General features: G+C 44.0%; 1 protein-coding gene and 1 long non-coding RNA gene across 4 annotated transcripts in view; both read right to left on the bottom strand.

Moving 5' to 3' along the window:
* The window catches only part of LOC122556131 (nucleotidyltransferase MB21D2), a 75,748-nt gene that overhangs the window by 22,569 nt on the left and 30,984 nt on the right, over window positions 1–22,195 (bottom strand). Inside the window, exon 1 of one of the 3 annotated variants that reach the window (XM_087993365.1) lies at window positions 21,278–21,379. The exons of the other annotated variants lie outside the window; for them this stretch is intronic. The gene's annotated coding sequence lies outside the window, so the exon portion shown is untranslated. Of the gene's footprint in view, window positions 1–21,277; window positions 21,380–22,195 lie in introns of those variants that run through there. 3 annotated transcript variants of the gene reach the window in all.
* On the bottom strand, window positions 6,943–15,616 carry LOC148148272 (uncharacterized). The gene is made up of 3 exons (XR_015759114.1): window positions 15,464–15,616; window positions 7,219–7,276; window positions 6,943–7,111 (listed from the first exon to the last, which is right to left on the bottom strand). It is a non-coding gene; the product is annotated as an uncharacterized LOC148148272 (long non-coding RNA).

A 22,195-nucleotide genomic window follows, 5' to 3' on the forward strand; every position in this document is an offset into this window, starting at 1 on the left:
GAGTGGAGAAGGCTGGCTGAGATGCATAAGATTATGAGGAAATAGGGCAGCACGGTGGCTCAGTGGTTAGCACTGCTGCCTCACAGCGCCAAGGATCCAGGTTCGATTCCAGCCTCAGGTGACTGTCTGTGTGGAGTTTACACATTCTCCCCGTGTCTGTGTGACTTTCCTCCAGCTGCTCCGGTTTCCTCCCACAGTCCAAAGATATGCAGATTAGGATGAATTGGCCACGCTAAATCTTGTTCATGGATGTGTAAGTTAGGTACATTAGTCTGGAGCAAATGCATAAGAATGGGTTTGGGTGGATACTCTTCAAACGGACGGCATTGACATGTTGGGCTGAAGGGCCTGTTTCCACACTGCAGGGATTCTAGACAGGGTGAATAGAAGGCAGCTGTTCCACTTAGTGGATTTGAGCTTGAGAGAGAGGCTGAACAGGCTGTGACTGTGTTTTCCCTGGAGTGTCGGAGGCTGAGGGGTGACCTTATAGAGGCTTATAAAATCATGAGGGGCTTGGATAGGGTAAATGGACAGGTCTTTTCCCTGGAGTGGGGGAGTCCAGAACTAGAGGGCACAGGTTTAGGATGAGAGGGGAAAAATTTAAAAGTTACCTAAGGGGCAACTTTTTCCACGGTCAGGATGGTGTGTGTATGGAACAAGCTAACAGAGGAAGTGGTGGAGGCTGGTACAATTACAACATTTAAAAGGCATCTGGATGGGTATAGAAGTAGGAAGAGTTCAGAGGAATATGGGCCACATGCTGGCAAATGGGGCTAGATTAGGTTAGGATATCTTGTCAGCATGGACGAGTTGAACCGAAGGGTCTACTTCCAAGCTGTACATCTCTTTGGCTCTAGTCGAAGAGTCAATAACAAGGAGACATAATTTTAAACGGAAAGGTAAGATGTTTAGAGGGATCTGGAATGCATTGCCTGGGAGGGGTAATTGAAGCAGGAAATCTCACAACCTTTAAAAAGGACTTTGATGAGCCACTTGAAGTGTCATAACATTCAAGGCTATGGGCTTATTGTGGGAAAGTGGGACCAATACATTTTGACAGGCCAGACTGGATGGACCATAGGACTTCTTCTGTACGGTATGATTCTATGATGTGGATTAAAAGATGGAAATGTTAGCCAGGGCATTTCTGCACTTGTTTTGCACAGCAGCAGTGACATCATTACATTCACCAGAGAGGGAAGACAGAACGTCAGCAAGACCTCTTATCCAAAAGATGCCGGTAAAAGACTGTTTGCACCAGTACAGGGAACGTCAGTCTGATTAAGTGCTAAAAGGGAAATAAAAACAAACTGCTGGAGAAACCAGCAGATCTGGCAGCAGCTGTGGGGAGAGAAACTATGGCAATGTTTCAAATCCAAAGATGCTTCATCGGAATGGAGAGGGGCTGAGACATTATGGTTATGCTGTTGGCAGGGTGTGGTGGTGGTGGTGGTGGGGGGGGGGGCAGGGGAGGAGGGAGGGGGGAAACAAGTGAAACAGGTTATGATGGTACTCAGAGCAAAAGACAAAACAAGTGCTAACAGTGGTGATTGAGATGCAGAGGAGGAAGTTTGAGCCAAAAAACTGGAGATAGTAGAACTGTCGTAAAACCTTAAAAGAATTGTGAATGTAATTGGGGAGACACTGAATTTAGGAGAAGAAAATACAATCCAAATAAGATAAAGTATATTTTGTGAAGCAGGAACAGAATGGAAGTGATGAGTGTGGCAGGGGATTCCTGTTTTTGGAGTTCAGGAAGCCGCTATAATTGGGCTGTGTATAGTTGGCTGATGATGAGATAGGAAGCTGGGACTGTTAGCAAACCTGACAATAAGGACATTCCTGTTGTCATTTGGCATGCTGGCCTTGACCTTGCAGAGACTGAGCATCAACTCTCAAACACTTCCTCCCATCCCCCTCTGGATCATGACCTCCAACACGAAACAACAGGCTGTTATTATCAACGAGGTAAAAACAATGACTGCAGATGCTGGAAACCAGATTCTGGATCAGTGGTGCTGGAAGAGCACAGCAGTTCAGGCAGCATCCAAGGAGCTTCGAAATCAACGTTTCGGGCAAAAGCCCTTCATCAGGAATAAAGGCAGTGAGCCTGAAGCATGGAGAGATAAGCGAGAGGGGGGGTGGGGAGAAAGTAGCATAGAGTACAATGGGTGAGTGGGGGAGGGGAATGAAGGTGATAGGTCAGGAAGGAGAGGGTGGAGTGGATAAGTGGAAAAGGAGATAGACAGGTAGGACAAGTCCAGACAAGTCATGGGGACAGTGCTGAGCTGGAAGTTTGGAACTAGGGTGAGGTGGGGGAAGGGGAAATGAGGAAACTGTTGAAGTCCACATTGACGCCCTGAGGTTGAAGTGTTCCAAGGCAGAAGGTGAGGCGTTCTTCCTCCAGGCGTCTGGTGGTGAGGGAGCGGTGGTGAAGGAGGCCCAGGACCTCCATGTCCTCGGCAGAGTGGGAGGGGGAGTTGAAATGTTGGGCCACGGGGTGGTGTGGTTGATTGGTGCGGGTGTCCCGGAGATGTTCCCTAAAGCGCTCTGCTAGGAGATGCCCAGTCTCCCCAATGTAGAGGAGACCGCATACAATAAATGATATTAGTGGATGTGCAAGCAAAACTTTGATGGATGTGGAAGGCTCCTTTAGGGCCTTGGATAGAGGTGAGGGAGGAGGTATGGGCACAGGTTTTTATTCCAGGACTGTCACAGACATCCCATCTACAGCTCATCTCTCCATGAAGAGACAGGAGCCTCTATGTAACGTCACAGGACTCAGAACTCAGAGGTCCAGGCTAAGGCTCTGGCACACATGGATTCAAATCAGTCAGTTACCAGATCTGGCCTACACATGCTTCCAGACTCACAGCTATATGGTTGGCTCTTAAGTGCTCTCTGAAATGGCCTCACAAACCATTCCATACAAGCGGACAACAAATGCTGCCCTTGATAGCAATGTCCACATCCCATGAAGGTCAGTTTTAAAAATTAATGTTACAGATGATGAATTGAAAGAGATTAATTGTTCCTATTCATCAATAACTGCATTGTCATTAGATCTTTGATGGCAGTAGACAAACCTTGGTCTAACTTAGTCTAGCAATTCTCATGTTACATCTTATGACGTGGTTTGTTCGTTATCGATCAATAATGTGAATGGAGAAAGCAAGTCAAACTTGCGATTTGAGTTTTGGACATGGTGACAAAATCAATGGGTGCACAGGATTCTCTGTAACAAAAAGGGAGATGGGACTAAAAGGACAAAGCAGAAACACTGAAGTTAATATCATCCAAAAGACCAGGTATCAGGAAAATACCAGAGAGAAACAAAACCTTTCCATTCATGACAGGGGTCAAGGAAGGTCAAAGCAACTCAAAAGGGTGAGACAATCTAATGAATGGTGTTAGAGGGGCTTAGATTATTCGCAAAACAAAAAAAAAGAGAAAAAAGCAATGCTTGGGGCTTTTGGGAGAGGGCTGTGGAAAGGATGACAAGAGATGGAGCTAAAGCTGAAGGCTAACAAAGAGACTCAGACATTTAAATTTAATTCCTAGTTTCGCAGCAGGCCAGCAGCTGGGCTGGGGTGACAACGTTGATTTAAACGAGTAGGAGGCACGAATTCAGAAGAAAGGTTTTTGATTGATTTAGAGTCATAGAGATGTACAGCATGGAAACAGACCCTTCAGTCCAACCTGTCCATGCCGACAAGATATCCTAACCCAATCTAGTGCCACCTGCCAGCACCCAGCCCATTTCCCTCCAAACCCTTCCTATTCATATACCCATCCAAATGCCCCTTAAATGTTGCAATTGTACCAGCCTCCACCACTTCCTCTGGCAGTTCATTCCATACACGTACCACCCTCTGTGTGAAAAAGTTGCCCCTTAGGTCTCTTTCATATCTTTCCCCTCTCACCCTAAACGTAGGACCTCTAGTTCTGGACTCCCCGACCCCAGGGAAAAGACTTTGTCTATTTATCCTATCCATGCCCCTCATAATTTTGTAAACCTTTATAAAGGTCACCCCTCAGCCTCCGACACTCCAGGGAAAACAGCCCCAGCCTGTTCAGCCTCTCCATATAGCCCAAATCCTCCAACCCTGGCAACATCCTTGTAAATCTTTTCTGAACCCTTTCAAGTTCTCCAACAACTTGCCCACCACTGAGGTCAGGCTCACCGGTCTATAGTTCTCTGGCTTCTCTGAAGTCCATGTAGATCATGTCAACCACTCTGCCCTCATCAATCCTCTTTGTTACTTCTTCAAAATACTCAATCAAGTTTGTGAGATATGATTTCCCATGCACAAAGCCATGTTGACTATCCCTAATCAGTTCTTGTCTTTCCAAATACATGTATATCCTGTCCCTCAGGATTTACCCCAACAACTTGCCCACCACCAACGTCAGGCTCACCGGTCTATAGTTCTCTGGCTTGTCTTTACCACCCTGCTTAAACAGTGGTACCATGTTTGCCAACCTCCAATCTTCCGGCACCTCACCTGTGACTATCGATGATACAAATATCTCAGCAAGAGGCCCAGCAATCACTTCTCTAGCTTCCCATAGAGTTCTCAGGTACACCTGATCAGGTCCTGGGGATTTATCCACATTTAACCGTTTCAAGACATCCAGCACTTCCTCCTCTGTAATCTGGACATTTTGCAAGATGTCACTATCTATTTGCCTACAGTCTATATCTTCCACATCCTTTTCCACAGTAAATACTGATGCAAAATATTCATTTTGTATCTCCCCCATTTTCTGTGGCTCCATACAAAGGCTGCCTTGCTGATCTTTGATGGGCCCTATTCTTTCCCTAGTTACCCTTATGTCGTTAATATATTTTAAAAACCCTTTGTATTCTCCTTAATTCTATTTGCCAAAGCTATCTCCTTTTTGCCCTCCTGATTTCCCTCTTAAGTATACTCTTACTTCCTTTATACTCTTCTAAGGATTCACTCGATCTATCCTGCCTATACCTGACATATGCTTCCTTCTTTTTCTTAATCAAACCCTCAATTTCTTTAGTCGCCCAGCATTCCCTATACCTACCAGCCTTCCCTTTCACCCCGACAGGAAAATACTTTCTCTGGATTCTTGTCATCTCATTTCTGAAGGCTTTCCATTTTCCAGCCGTCCCTTTACCTGCGAACATCTGCCTCCAACCAGCTTTCGAAAGTTCTTGCCTATTACCGTCAAAATTGGCCTTTCTCCAACTTAGAACTTCAACGTTTGGATCTGGTCTATCCTTTTCCATCACTACTTTAAAACGAATAGAATTATGGTCGCTGGCCCTAAAGTGCTCCCCCACTGACACCTGAGTCACCTGCCCTGCCTTATTTCCCAAAAGTAGGTCAAGTTTTGCACCTTTTCTAGTAGGTACATCCACATACTGAATCAGAAAATTGTCTTGTACGCACTTAAGAAATTCCTCTCCATCTAAACCTTTAACACTATGACAGTCCCAGTCTATGTTTGGAAAGTTAAAATCCCCCACCATAACTACCCTATTACTCTTACAAATAGTTGAGATCTCCTTACAAGTTTGCTTCTCAATTTCCCTCTGACTATTAGGGGGTCTATAATACAATCCCAATAGGGTGATCATCCCTTTCTTATTTCTCAGTTCCACCCAAATAACTTCCCTGGATGTATTTCCAGAAATATCCTCCCTCAGCACAGCTTATCAAAAATGCTACTCCCCCTCCTCTCTTGCCTCCCTTTCTATCCTTCCTGTAGCATTTGTATCGTGGAACATTAATCTGCCAGTCCTACCCATCTCTGAGCCATGTTTCTGTAATTGCTATGATATCCCAGTCCCATGTTCCTAACCATGCCCTGAGTTCATCTGCCTTCCCTGTTAGGCCCCTTGCATTGAAATAAATGCAGTTCAATTTATTACTCGTATCTTGTCCCTGTCTGCCCTGACTGTTTGACTCACCTTTGTTCTCAACTGTACCAGTCTCAGATTGATCTCTTTCCTCACTATCTTCCTGGGTCCTACCCCCCCAGCTTACCAGTTTAAATCCTCCCAAGCAGTTCTAGCAAATTTCCCTGCCAGTATATTAGTCCCCTTCCAATTTAGGTGCAATCCGTCCTTCTTATACAGGTCACTTCTACCCCAAAAGAGATTCCAATGATCCAAAAATGTGAATCCTTCTCCCATACACCAGCTCCTCAGCCATGCATTCATCTGCTCTGTCCTCATATTCCTGCCCTCACTAGCTCGTAGCATTGGGAGTAATCCAGATATTACTACCCTTGAGGATCTCCTTTTTAAATCTCTGCCTAACTCTCTGTAATCTTCCTTCAGAATCTCAACCTTTTCCCTTCCTATAACGTTGGTTCCAATGTGGACAATGACCTCTTGCTGGCCCCTCTCCCTCGTGAGAACATTCTGCACCCTCTCCGACTCATTCTTGATCCTGGCACCAGGGAAGCAACGCACCATTCTGCTTTTTCTCTGCTGGCCACAGAAACGTCCATCTGTACCTCGGATTACAGATTCACCTAACACAATTGATCTCTTGGAAGCCAATGTACCCCTCGTTGCATTAGAGCCAGTCTCAATACCAGAAACTTGGCTGTTCGTGCTACATTCCAGTGAGAATCCATTACCCCTTACATTTTCCAATACAGCATACCAGTTTGAAATGGGTATATCCACAAAAGACCCCTGCCCTAGGTGCCTACCTCTCTTACCTTTCCTGGAGTTAACCCATCTATGTATTCTGTAATGGACTGAGCTCCCTCTACTGCACTCAGCAAAAGGAATCTCTTCACTGAATACCAATGATATCAAATAGGCAAAACACATTTCTCAAAATAATATGTAGCCAGGTATCCTTTGGAAGTGTTTATTCAAAATCTTTTGTTCAGTGCATTGTACAAGGTGACGGTTATGAATGGGTTAATGCTCATGTTACATCAGCTCTGTCCATTCTACTGATGCATCAGTCTGTGGGTGGAGACAGGGAGCTCCACACTAGCTTTCAGGAGGAGCTGAGGTATCTGTACTAACTCTCAAAAACTCCTAGTAATTGTGCCTGATCAAATCTTGTAATGAAAAGAAAGTGCTAAAGAAACTCAGAAGGTCTGGTAGCATCTGTGGAGAGAGAAGAAGTTAATGTTGTGAGTCCAATGTAGCTCTTCATCAGAAATGCAATTTACTTATTGTTACCATGTAATAACTTTCTTATCCAAAGGCAGTACCTCTTCCATAGATAGCATGTGGTGGTGGTATCCTCTATCGTTAATCACCAGAAAGGGCCTAGCATAAAGCAAAGATGAAGGAGGATTGGTGACAGCAAACTACCTCAAATAATACTTACTCAGCCCCAAATGTTGATAATGACTCCAAACACCACAGGATACTAGCAGTGGTCACCAGGAAAATACCACACGGTGAAATGCACTTTCACCACTTTGGCAGAACATAATACCTTACCCATACCCTTGCTCCATTTCATGGCTGTGGGCTATTGAATTACACTGGAAAATAGCAGGTGGGGACACTCCAACCTTCTTGCCTTTGCCCCAGTGAAATCTGTGATAAGAGAGCCGGTGGGAAAGCCGTCCATACATCTGTCAATTGAGGCCTTTACGTTACTCAGGCTCTCGGTTCTGATCATTGAGAAGGGCGTGGCCCACTGGACAGCTCATCCTCCTCCCCTTTCTGCTAATTTAAATCAGCCTTCCCCCCCACCTCCCCCACTTCCCATCATATCACTTACACGTGCCCTGGGTCCCTCAAAACTCCTGGACCTGGGGTTGGCACAATGTCAGCAATAGCTATCTCCTCCCCAGCGGCACTGCCAGTATGAACAGCTCTCAAGATTGACTGGGTTGGTCCTTCCTCTGCCAGCTCCATGGTTTGAGGAAGACCTGCTGCTGTCTAGTTAAGTGTCCGATTTGTACTTAATTTGGAGGCCTTCCCAAAAGTAGGCAAGGCAATGATTTCACTGGCTATCTATGCAAGCAAAATCCCTGATGCCTCCATTAAGTACCAACCCCTGTGTCAAGAGCTTTGGGTGGAGGTCCTCCTCATTATTCTCTAGTGTCCAACAGACACAGTGAGACCATCAGAAATATTGCCGTTTGGGCTTTTTTTGCCTATCTTTTCCACATTGCACTTACAAGATCATAATATGAAGTACAGTCAACATGGCTTTAAGAAAAATGATGTTTGGCAATTTGTTTTTAATATGTTGAGGATGTTATTTCCATTGCAGCTTCACTTGTCATTTGGACCACTGTCCAAACAGGAAGAATTTGCTGGGCTATGGCGAAAGGGGGAGCATTAGGTGAGTTGCTCTTGCAGGTAGCTGGCATAGTTAAAAGAGACCAAATGGCCTCCTTCTGTGCCCTAACCATTCTTGGATGAACGGGAGGAAGCCAGATGAACTTGTGCATTTGGATTTCAACACACGGAAGATATCGTGTCACACAAATTTAGGATTGTTAGGATTGGATATTAAATTCATAAAGATTGAGGATTGGTTAATAGGCAGCAAACAGAGTCAGAATAACAGAGACTTCCACAGGAGCAAGTTTTTTTTCCAGCTGCGGAAGTTTTTATTTTAGAAACAACCTGCTCAGATGTGTTCTGACTGTTCTGGAACAGATGGGACTTGAACCTGGGCCTTCTGGCTCAGAAACAGGTACACTACCACCACACCACAACATCTCTAAATATAAAAGAACTTTAGATATTTTCTGATCAACCTGTTCAGAGCGATGTTATTAAATACTTTTGGAACAGGTGGGACTTGAAACCAAGCCTTCCAATCCAGAGGTAAGGATGTGACCAATGCACCAAAACAGCCCTAACTGGGGCATATTTTCTAATCAACCTGTCCAGAGATGTTATTACCCTCTTCTGGAGCAGAAGGAAGCTTAAAGCAGCATGGTGGCTCAGTGGTTAGCACTGCTGCCTCACAGCAGCAGGGACTCGGGTTCGAAACTAGCCTCGGGAGACTGTCAGTGTGGAGTTTACACATTCTCCCAGTGTCTGCGTGGATTTCCTCCAGGTGCTGTGGTTTTCTCCTCACAATCTACAGATAAGGTTGATTGGCCATGCCAAAATTGCCCATAGTGTTAGGTGCATTAGTCAGAGGTGATTATAGGGTAGGGGAATGGGGCTGGGTGGGTTACTCTTCAGAGGGTCAGTGTGGACTTGTTGGGCCGAGGGCTTGTTTCCACACTGTCGGGAATCGAATCTAATCTAAAACAAAGCTGGGTCACCCAGCCCATAGGGAGAGTACTTTTTGCCACAAGAGCCCTATCCATCATCTGTCATTGAAATCAGCTATTTACACCAAATACTTGGGGAGGTGGCTGACAGTGGCTTGTGGTAATGCTCATACCTCTGGCCCAGAACCCAAACAGAACATCAGTGAGATTATTATACAGCAAGTGCTGCTTGATAGCAATATTGATGACACCTTGCATCACTTTACTGATAATCAACAGAAGGCTAACGAAACAGCAATTGGACAATTGGCTTTGCCCAGTGTGTACACGGGACATACCTGGGCAATTTTCCACATGGTCAGGTGCTGCCAATGTCATAGCTGCATTGGAACAGCTTGGCAAAGGGTTAACAAGCTCTGGAAAGCAAGTCTCTAGTACAATACTAGAGATTTTATCAGAACCCATAGCCTTAGTAGCCAGTTGTGCCACCCACATCCTGGTATAACATGGAATGAATCAAATTGGCACCTGTGATGCTAGAGACCTCTAGAGGAAGTGTAAATGGATCATCCACTCAGCACTTCAGGCTGAAAATTGCTGTGAATGCTTCAGCCTTATGTCTTGCAATGATGTGCTGGGCTCCCTCATTATGGAGGATGGCAATATTTGTGGAGCCGTCTCCTCCAGTGAATTGTTTAATTGTCCATCATCATTCAGAATTGGCTGTGGCAGGACCGCAGAGCTTAGATCTGATCTGTTGGTTGTGGAATTGATTAGCTCTATCTATCACTTGTTGCTTATTTGGTTTGAAGCAAATAGTCATGGTTTACCAGGTTGAGACCTTATGTTTAAACATATTGCGTGCTGCTCCAGACAATGGCCTCCTGCAATCTTCATTAAATCAGGGTCAATTTCTTGGCTTGATACGGAACACACCATAACGTGAGGTTATTTTGTGTTGGAGTTGATGATGTTGCTCCTAACTGCCTCATGGATGCCCAGTCTTGAGTTGCTAGATCGGTTTGAAGTCTATCCCATTGACCATGATGATAGTGCCACACAACACAATGAAGGTAAAAATCACAGAACACCAGGTTAGAGTCCAACAGGTTTATTTGGAAGCACTAGCTTTTGGAGCACTGCTCATTCATCAACCACCTGATGAAGGAGCAGCATTCTGAAAGCTACTGCTTCCAAATAAACCTGTTGGACTATAACCTGGGTGTTGTGTGATTTTTAACTTTGTAAAGTTTAGCACTGGCATCTCCAAATCAACACCATGAAGGGCATTCTCAATGTGAAGTCGAGACTTTGTATGGACAAGGACTACACATTGGTTACTCTTCCACAAGACCATAACCATAAGATCATAAGGAATAAAACAGGAGAAGGTCATTTAGCCCCTTGAGCCCACATCACCATTGAATAGGATCATAACTGATCAAACATTTATCAAGTCCATGTTCCTGCTCACTCCCTTGATTCCCCTCCTGATCAAAAATCTATCCAAGGACTCTGCCCCAAAGCTCTCTCTGTTGCAAGGAGTTCCAAAGGCTCTCAAACTAAAGAAATATTTCCTCAGCGGAGTCGTAAATTGGTGCCCCTTTATTCCGAGACTATCTGTGTGGTCCAACACTGTCCCATGAGGGGAAACACTCCCCAGCATCTGTGGCAATAGAATGTGAAGGTGAGGTCAAGTATGTTTTTTCCCCTCTTGTTGGTTCCATCAGCACCTGCTGCAGACACCATCTCGTAGTAAGACCCTGTAGGACCTGATGACCTTAAATCAGTGATGGCATTGCTGAGCCACTTGACGGACATTGAAAACCCCCACTCAGATTACATTCAGTATCCTTGCCACTCTCAGTGTTACCTTCAAGTGCTGTTCAATATGGAGGAGCAGTGATTTATCAGCTGAGGGGACGTGGGAAAATCAGACGGGCACACTTTTGTTTGCCTTGGTGGCATTCAAATATGACATGGGTCAGAACATTACATGGGTCTCTACATTACCTGTCTGGCAATAATTCCATGAGGTCATCGCCTCCCCCTGGCCATTTCCAATAATCTTCAGTTTCTGTCGTTTAGATTTAAGGCCCTAGTTCGTACCAAATGATATCACTTTCAAATCTAAAGTAAAATTCTAACATGTTATAATCAGTCTTCCCTCCAGGCTCCTTTGCAACATATTATTCATGACCCCTTTCTTATCACACAATAGGACATAAAATTACATCTATTTTCCAGTTGGTTCCTCCACATACTGTTCTAGCAATAACATACTGGATGGGTTGGACCAGGGGAGGTCCAGAACTGATGCCCTAGGAGTATTTGTTCATGTGGCAGGGACATGGGAACGTATTCAGAGAGAAGCAAAAGACAGAATGGAAAAGAAGGAAATGATAGGCAGTGAATTCAGGGGCAAGAGTCAATCAGGGCCACAGAGCAAAATAATGCAAAGAGTGTTAAAAAGACAAGCCTTGAGCCTTTGTGTTAATGCTCTGTGCATTAAGACAATGAAATGAATAATTACTTATGCAAACAGATATAAATTATTTGATATAGTTGGGATCGCAGAGGCATGATTTCAGGGTGGCCAGGATTGGGAATTGAATATCCAGGAGTATTCCAGTTTTAGGAAGGACAGGCAAAGGAAAAGGAGGCCAGTAGCATTTCTGGTTAAAGAGGACATTAATGCAATACTGTAGTGAAGAAGGATATGGCTCCAGTAAAATAGAATCTGTATGGGTAGAGCTGAGAAACACTAGGTGGCGCTTGACATGGAGGAGCATCCATCCATCAGTGGAGGTGGAGGGATGGTTGATGACTGTCAGGTGGCTTGTTTGCCCATGTTTGACCTGATGTTGGGAGACCTGGTACTAAGTCCCTCTCTTCTGTGCCTCTGTGATGATACACCTTTGTTACATTCCTTGCCTTCATTAATGCATCTCCACTACTTTCTGGGCCCACACTCCCCACCCCCCCTCTACAAACTCCACCCCTGAAAATATACATTTAACAATGATCATTCTTTAGTGAGACTTTGCCATGTCTCTGTCCAAATAGCGGCCCTACTTTAAATGTAAAACATATTTCAAGCAGAGAGGATTTTGGGTCTGTGAAACTCGGCATTCTGTGCTCGGAATCGGAGAAGGAGTCACATTTCAAATCCACATCCAGTCTGGATGGGTCTCCCCTTACTCCTATATCTCAGTCACTCACTCACTCACTGGTGCTGTCCTTCCTGCCTGACTCCCTACATTCCCTCACTCTATTTTACAGGACCTACATGTTCCATACAGCTGCATTGTTTGGGGAACACGCTCAGGTTTCACCAGGCATTAATTGATTGTGAGAAACAGTATCAGAGAAAGACTCATTCACAGTCGATAGCCATTATCCTGAAGAGGGCACAAGAGAGCAATGTGTCACTGACATGAAATAAAGCACCATCCAGCCACTCCCCCAGATCCACAAACACCACAAAACCTTCCCCAGCATGAACAGACTGAACAGCTTGAGAGATTTAACGCAAATTCCCATTCATCCTCGAAATGTAACAGATGTCTTCAGTTTCAAACTTAGGGCCCACACTCAGGTGATCTGTATACCTATTCAAACAGAGGTTTATGAGGCTTGGAGTGTTTCAACTTCCCTCACCACCATCTCCTACAGAGCCACCACTGGTATGCAATAAGTACTGGAAAATCCAACAAATTCTAAAATACTTTTTGGCTGCTAAAATATTAAATCTCAGGAAGTGAATATGGTCAAATGTGAGCAAACAAACCTCCCTGAGTTGGGAATGATCAGTAATCCATCTTCAGTTCACTGCAAACTCTCTCAGATATCCCACATTCACTTGTCCAACATCTTTTTGATCTCAAGCATCCACTCCCTCCACCAACACTCAGTAGCAGCAGCCTGTACTATGTACAAGATGCACTGCAGAAATTCACCAAAGATCCTCAGACAGCACCTTCCAAACTTACGACCGCTACCATCTAGAAGGATAAGGGTAGCAGGTATATGGGAAAATCACCACCTTCAAGTTCTCCTCCAAGCCACTCACCATCCTGACTCTGAAATATATCGCCATTCCTTCTTAGTCGTTGGGTCAAAATCCTGGAATTCCCTCCCTAAGGGCATTGTGGATCAACTCACAGCAGGTGGACTACAATGGTTCAAGGTGGCAGCTCATCACCACCTTCTCAAGGGCAACTAGGGAACAGACAATAAATGTTGGCCAGCCAGCAACACTCATCTCTCAAAATGAATACATTTTTAAAAAGTAACCAAGGAGGAAGCAAATACTCAAATCTGACTAATATCCTCGATTGAACTTTATAACAAAAAGTGGCATTAACTTTCCCACTTTCACTAAACCAAATCTTGAAATCAAGGGCAACAAATATACAATGCCATTGGACAGCTAAATTAGCGTTCTCAAAATTGCTCTCATAACTTCAGGAATTTGAAGATTAATCTAGCTGCAAGTAAACCTGAGAGAAGAATCACAGACTATTTACAAAAGTATTTCTTTAATTCCCCTTTGCATTTTTTTTTTGGAAAATTTTGTACTTTCATTATAATATTGGAAAAGAGACATGTACCTAGCACCCTGGAATCTCAAATGGGACAGGGACAAAGGCAAGGCAAGGCATCATGACCACCAGGTCACGGTGACCAATGGTGGATGGGTGAAGGATAGGGTCACTGGGGGCCATGACCACAGGTAATAATTCTGCTTCAGAGCAGGATGGGAAAGAACAATAGCAATTTTTTTCATTGTCATTGAATAGGTTGCATTCACTTCAAGTTCCACCAATATTAAGTAAATATAACATGGTTATGTTATTGAACCAGTACTTCAGGAGAAGCCGAGCTCAAGTTCCACAATTCCAGTTTCAAATACTTGAATTCCATTTGAAAGCGACATCTGAAAATAAAAAAAACTATAGTGTTTACAAGAGCCCACGGTACATAAAACACCAATAAGGGTCACTAACATTCCTTTATAACACTTCCTGTCCTTACCCCAATCTGGGTCTACGAAGGGCTTCTGCCCCAACAACAACATGGTGTGTTTGTAAAATTTACCTCAGGCGTGGCCCAGCAAACCATCTAATCAACCCCTCTGGGTAACGGGCAATGACTGGACATGCCAGTTTTTGCAAGAGATGCCCATTTCCCATGGATGAACTTTACAACATTAGGATGGATGACCTGATGGTTTTATTAGAAAATACTTTGGCAGGACATTGGCATCACTGGCCAGGCTAGCATTTGTTGCCCACCCTAAATTACCCTGATGATGATATTGGCAAGGATGGTAAGCCACCTTCTTAAACCACTACACTCCATGTAGTGTAGGTACATTCACAATGCCATTAGGAAGAAAGTTCCAAGAGCTTGACCCAGTAACAGTGAAGGAATGGCAATATGTAGTTCCAAGTTAAGATGGTGAGGGAAGTTTGGCTGGTGGGGGAAAGAGGGTAGGGGGGTTGACAACAGACGGATGTTTTGCTGATGTTCCCATGTACCTGCTGCCCTTGTCCCTCTACCTGGTAGTGGTCATGTGTTTGGAAGGAGCTGTCAAAAAGGGTGAGCATATAAAAGTGCCCCTTCTTGGTGATTCACTCCTTCCACTAACGGCAGTTTGCATGTTGAAGGTGGTGGATGGGATGATTAGATCAGATTAGATTAGATCCCATACATTATGGAAACAGGTCCTTCGGCCCAACAAGTCCACACACCGACCCTCCAAAGAGTAACCCCCCAGACCCATTCCCTTACCCTATATTTAGCCCTGACTAATGCACCTAACGCTATGGGCAATTTAGCATGGCCAATTCACCTGTCCTGCACATCTTTGGACTGTGGGAGGAAACCAGAGCACACAAAGAAAACCCACACAGACACAGGGAGAATGTGCAAACTCCACACAGACAGTTACACAAGGCAGGAATTGAACCCGGGTCCCTGGCGCTGAGAGGCTGCAGTGCTAACTCATGAACCACCATGATGCCAAACAAGCAGGCTGCTGTATCCTGGAGGACGTTGAACATGGTAGTGCTGTTTGAGGGAGGATTGTTAGTTTGAAAACTGGTTGATCAATTCAGAGATCTCCCAGCCAAAAAAAAAAAATTGGGACCCAGTTCAATTCGAGCCCAACGTTCATTTTCCTATTCCCAACAGAATTTCAAGGAAAAGGAGAAACAAGATTGGCAGGGCTCCCACAGCTGTTGTAAACAGAGCTACTCACCACTAACCTCAGGGTTATGCAGTATTTAATGACCCTGCAATATCTTCTCCGGCTCCTCCTGGTGGAGCATCCAGTCAAGCATCGTAGCCAAAGTCCAAACAGAATGAATAACTACTTGGAATGCGTACTGTTAGCCGGATTCTGTGAGAGCATTTGCTTTAGACATAGGAGCTTGTAAATTTCAAGCCCTAGCACACATTAATCAATATTTCGACCAGTACTGAGGAGAGGTGCATTGGAAGAGGAGCCTTTTTCTTTCACCTTCAACGAGATGCAAAAGCTCCGAAAGCACTATTTGTCAATTGGCTCTCAGAATGGCCGCTGCCAGTCCTCCCTCAAACAACATCACATGAATGGAATCATTTGTCAGTGATGTCATTACTGTTTGTGGGATCTTCCACAATGACATGCATGAAAGCAAGCAAATATAATACACAAACACTCATCAGCTGTAAAGCATTTTGCGAAAGGCAGATGGTGTGAATAATACTATCAGTGTCAATAGAACTTGACCCTAGGACAGATACATCCCTCTGAAAGGGGGTTGCTTGAGTTGTAAGAATGTTAAGCACCATTGGTACTGCTCCTGGTCTTCAGGCAGGGAGATATGCAGCTCCGATTCATTATGGGATAACATTAATGGATTTTTGGTTAGACCTTTAGAAAAGTAAGTGATTGTAGCTAAACAGTCACATACATGGGCTTAGATTATCAGGGAGATGTCAGCGAGTCCTGGGGCTTGCTTCTTCCCTCAAGATAGCCAGAATTCAAAGTTTCACAACACAGTCCGAACTGTCATCACTACATCCATTCTTTAATAGAGAAATGGTTACTATTCTAACACCACGTATGGTGTCCATCAGAACCAGCCTTCAAAGCAGGTTGTGGAAAGGGTGGATTTAATTAACTAATCAGATTTTATTTGTTTAGATTGTCTTTGTCCAAATTTCTAACACGAAAAATTAGATTAGATTAGATTACCTACAGTGTGGAAACAGGCCCTTCAGCCCAACAAGTCCACACCGACCCGCCGAAGCGCAACCCACCCATTCCCCTACATTTACCCCTTACACTACAGGCAATTTAGCATGGCCAATTCACCTGACCTGCACATCTTTGGACTGTGGGAGGAGACCGGAGCACCCGGAGGAAACCCACGCAGACACGGGGAGAACGTGCAAACTCCACACAGTCGCCTGAGGCGGGAATTGAACCCGGGTCTCTAGCGCTGTGAGGCAGTAGTGCTGCCTCACTGTGCTGCCACACAGGGCACGGTTTACTCTCACAGGGTTTAGAATTCATTCGCAGGATGTTGGCGTCACCTGCTAATTATTGCACCATCCCTAATCACCCTAGAGAGTTAGATAGAACTGACTGGCCTGCTAGGGTTATTTCAGAGGCAGTTCAAAGACAACCACATTGCTGTGAGTTGGGAGCCACATATAGGCCAGACCAGGTAAGGACAGAAGATTTCCTTCCCTAAAGGACATTACTGGAGATTGATCAGTGGCAACAGGAACTCAAAATAGCATTTGTACATCCCAAAGTACATTACAGCCGAAATAGCACTTTTAAAATGTGTAATCTCTGCTGTCATGCAGGAAACCTGACTGCTGGTTTACGCTCTGCAAACAGCAATACAATAAAAGTTTAATGACCTTTTTAAAAAAAAAGAAAAAGATGAAGTTGGTTAAGGGAAAAATAATGGCCCAAGACACCAGGAAAACTCCCCTGCTCTTGGTGAAAATAGCACAATAGGACTTTTTCCCCCCACCTCCCCAAGAAGGGAAATCATTCTCAGGTTAACATCAGATGTGAGAAATAACACTTCCAGTGGTCCATCATCTTTACACAGAGTGGTGGCTGTTGGAATGCACTGCCAATTGTGGTTGTAGAGTTAGATACATTAGCGACATTTAAGTGACTCTTGGATAGGAACATGGATGATAGTACAATATAGGTTATGTAGGTTAGTTTGATCTTAGAGTAGGGTAAAAGGTCAGCACAACATCGAGGGCAAAAGGGCCTGTACTGTGCTGTGTTGTACTGTTCTGTGTGAGATTTCTTCACACAAAGGATAGTGAACCTGTGGAATTCTCTGAACATTAGGAATGATAGCCCGATTGATATGCTCCCATCTCGAAAGCAAGACCTGAATCCACAACCTTCTGGCTCAGAGGAGGGAAACAGTGCTATCTGGTAAATCATGTTTTACATCACATGGAAATCTCTCCAACTGTTTCATCTTTAGTAAGTAAAATGGGAGTTTATGAAAGTGAACATGACAACAGTCATGTCCAAAGCATTATCCCACAAACAATGGCTGGTACATCACTCGTCAAACATGTCAAGAAAGGAATGTTGGCTAGGACACAGAGGACCTTTCGTTAAAGACAGCAGAATTTAATTGCAACGTCCAATTGAATGGGTGCATGTGGTTTTGGTTTAACTCTCAGATATTTGGAACCAAGAGGATGAATTCTGTCCCAGTTATTACGAAGTTTATACCCAAATGCTGACAGTCATCCCCGGTACAGTAATTGTTGCTTGCTAATACCCACAATTCTGTCAAAATGATGAGTCCTCATAAAAATCAAAATTAATTTCCAAATTCAGTGCTTTCTCAGATTGGAGGGTAGCCAGTTATTGTGAAGACGTCATTAGAAGCTTGCAACTTTAATTTTTTAAAATTTATTCATTTATGGGGTGTAGGCATCACTGGCTGGGCCAGCATTTATTTCCCTTCCCTATTTGCCCTTGAGAAGGTGGTGGTGAGCTGCCATCTTGAACCACTGCAGTCCACCTGTTGAGAGTTGACCCACAATGCCCTTAGGGAGGGAATTCCAGGATTTTGACCCAATGATAATGAAGGAACAGCGATATATTTCTGAGTCAGGATGATGAGTGGCTTGAAGGGGAACTTGCAGATGGTGGCGTTCCCATATATCTGCTGCCCTTGTCCTTCTTGATTAAAGTGATTGAGAGTTTGGAAGGTGCTGTCTGAGGATCTTTGGTAATTTTCCGCAGTACATCTTGCAGATAGTACACACTGCTGCTACTGAACATTGATAGTGGAAAGGGCAGATCTTGTGGATGTAGTTGAAAATGTGTTGCTGGAAAGGCGCAGCAGGTCAGGCAGCATCCAGGGAACAGGAGAATCGACGTTTCGGGCATAAGCCCTTCTTCAGGAATGAGGAAAGTGTGTCCAGCAAGCCAAGATAAAAGATAGGGAGGAGGGACTTGGGGGAGGGGCGTCAGAAATGCGATAGGTGGAAAGAGGTCAAGGTGAGGGTGGTAGGTCAGACTGGGTTGGGGGCGGAGAGGTCAGGAAGAAGATTGCAGGTTAGGAAGGTGGTGCTGAGTTCGATGGATTTGACTGAGAGAAGGTGGGGGGAGGGGAAATGAGGAAACTGGTGAAATCAGAGTTCATCCCTTGTGGTTGAAGGGTTGCTAGGCGGAAGATGAGGCGCTCTTCCTCCAACCGTCATGTTGTTGTGGTCTGGCGATGGAGGAGTCCAAAAACCTGCATATCCTTGGTGGAGTGGGAGGGGGAGTTGAAGTGTTGAGCCACAGGGTGGTTGGGTTGGTTGGTCTGCGTGTCCCAGAGGTGATAATGGGCAGGTTTCAGGGAGACAGTGAGGTCTGCAGATGCTGGAGATCAGAGTTGAGAGTGTGTTGCTGGGAAAGCACAGCAGGTCAGGCAGCATCCGAGAAGCAGGAAAATCGACATTTCAGGCTGGACCCCTTCATCAGGAATGGTGCAGGAGTCAGAAGTTTGATTTGCTCAATGCAGTATTCCTAACATCACTGAATGTCAAGGGGAAGTGGTTAAATGGTCTCCTATTGATGGTCATAGCCTGGCATTTGTGTGGCACGAATATTACCTACCACTTGTCAGCCCAGAAATTGTCAAGTACTTGCTGCATTTGGGCACGGACTGCTTCAGTGTCTGAGAAGTCATGAACATTTGTACAATCAGCAAACAACCCCAATTTTGACTTTGTGATGCAGGGAAGGTCATCGATGAAGCTGAAGCCATTTGGGCCTAGGACAGTATCCCAAGGAATCCCTGCAGAAATGTGCTGGAGCTGAGATAAGTGACGTCCAACATCCACGACTGTCTTCCTACGTGTCAGGTATAACTCCAACCATTGGAGGGTTTGCCCAGATATCCATGGATTCCAGTTTTGTCAGGGCTCCTTGATGCCAAGAGCCAACACTCTCACCTCACCTCTAGAATTCAACTCTTTTGTGCATGTTTGAACCAAGGCTGTAATGAGATCAGGAGCAGAGTGGTCCTGGCAGAACCCAAACTGGGTGTCACTGAGCAGGTTATTGCGAAGCAAGTGCTGCTTGATTGCACTGTTGATGACACCTTCCATCATTTTACTGATGATGGAGAGTAGACTGATGGGACGGTATTTGGCCAGGTTGGATTTGTCTTGCCTTTTATGTATAGCACCTACCTGGATAATTTTCCACGTTGTTGGGGAGATGCCAGTGTTCTAACTGTACTGGAATAGCTTGGTTAGGGAAGCAGCTAGTTCTAGAGCACAAGTTCTTCATTACCATCACCAGAATGTTGTCAAGGCCTGTAGTCTTTGCAATATCCAGCATCTCCAACCATTTCTTGTCAGCTGACTATCCATGCCTTATCATTGTAAAAACAGCGTCTAATTGCTCCAATCAGGGAAAAAAAAGAAAGAAAAAGAAAAAGAAAAAGAAAAAGAAAAAGAAAAAGAAAAAGAAAAAGAAAAAAAGAGAAAAAGAGAAAAAGAAAAAGAGAGAAAAAGAGAAAAAGAAAAAGAAAAAGAGAGAAAAAGAGAAAAAGAAAAAGAAAAAGAAAAAGAAAAAGAGAAAAAGAAAAAGAGAAAAAGAAAAAGAAAAAAAGAAAAAGAAAAAAAGAAAAAGAAAAAGAAAAAGAAAAAAAGAAAAAGAAAAAGAAAGGAAAGGAAAGAAAAGAGAAAAAAGAAAAGAAAAGGAAAAAGAAAAGAAGCTAGCTATCTCAGGACAGTTCTCCTTCGAGTCAAAAAGGCTAGAGTTCAGCGATTCAACCTCAGAAGGTGTCTGAATGGAGTAGATCAGGAGAAACTGTTCCCAATGGTAAAAAGGATCAAGAACAAAAAAAAGGGCACAGATGTAAGAAAGGTATTTGGTAAAAGAAGCAACAAGCAAACAAAAAAAAAACATTTTCCAAGTGGTTAAGGTGTGGAGCACGCTGTCTTAGTGTGTGAAGGAGGCAGGTCCAAAAAGGAATTGGACTGGCCTCTTTAAAAAAAAGGCATAAGCAATGTTTGTTCCTTCCAAGTGGTGTGACTGCTGTGCCAGCTCCACCCATCCTGAGACATGCTGATGCATCAACCTTCATTTCCCAATACCACTTCTAAGCACAGACATGGAATTCCAGCAGAAAACAACAAGAGAATGTTAATATGCAGGGTGATACAGAAAATGGCAATAAATGAATGATTCAGAGCTGGTGCCAACACTTATGATCCCAGCCGATAATACCACCAGACAAGTCAGATTCCAGAAGGAAACCGGTCCTGAAAGATAATTCTGATATTAACCACCACAGTTGACTAACTGATAGCCTGGGAATTCATGGGAATTTGTTTTGACAGAACAGAAGGATATTATACAAATGCAGAAGAAATGAGAAAAGAATAACCAAGCTAACTATTGAAGACATTTAGCAAGACCTAAAACACAGAGCAAAGTTTCAACACATTGCCTGACATCATCCACTTACTCAGACTCAACTCGAGAAAAATTACACCCATTTCAATTCTCTTAAAGTGCCACTTAACTCACCGCTGACAATTTCTTGGCTTTGGACTGTTGAAAAGGACCATCAAGTTGTCTCCAATCTGCCACCATGAGCTTTTCACAAATTTTAAAGCCTAAAACTTTTTCAGTTCTAATAATCTAATCTATAAATTTCTAACTAAAATCTTTTGATATGAAGGTTTTACCAACTAAACTCTTCTGCTGAGTTATAAATCTCACAACAGCAAGTTGTAGTCCAACAGGTTTATTTGTAAGTACAAGCTTTTAGAGTGCTGCTCCCAGCACTCCAAAAGCTTGTTCTTGCAAATAAACCTGTTAGACTAGAACCTGCTGATGAGAGATTTATAATTTTTCCCCCCAGTTCAATACCTCCATCTTCTGCTAAGGTAACCACATCTCTGAAATGCTCTGAATCAATAGATAATAGGTGCAGGAGTAGGCCATTCTGCCCTTCGAGCCAGAACCACCATTCATTATGATCATGGCTGATCATCATCAATCAATACCCTGTTCCTGCCTTATCCCCATAACCCTTGATTCCACTATCCTTAAGAGCTCGATCCAACTCTTTCTTGAAAATATCCAGAGACTGGGCCTCCACTGCCTTCTGGGGCAGAGCATTCCACACACCCACCACTCTCTGGGTGAAGAAGTTTCTCCTCAACTCTGTTCTAAGTGGCCTACCCCTTATTTTTAATCCTCCTTCAAGGAGATAAATTAAAACTGGCATCTCAATCTATCACTGAGGTTTCCCAAACAGAAAACTTGTTTCTTTGAAACTGACAAAAGAAACTTACAAACAGCCTTTTATGTTTACCCTCCCCATTACAGACAGCACAGGACGAACATTCTTCTATTAATGCCACAGATTGAATGAAGTCAGCTGTCCCATAGGGGCAGTCTGAACTTGTTTTAGTTTGAATAGAAAACCCTTTGTACAAG

The sequence above is a fragment of the Chiloscyllium plagiosum genome, unplaced genomic scaffold (genome assembly GCF_037043375.1).
Source record: "Chiloscyllium plagiosum isolate Xiang-an unplaced genomic scaffold, Cpla_swu_hap1 HiC_scaffold_13, whole genome shotgun sequence".
NCBI lineage: Eukaryota > Metazoa > Chordata > Chondrichthyes > Orectolobiformes > Hemiscylliidae > Chiloscyllium > Chiloscyllium plagiosum.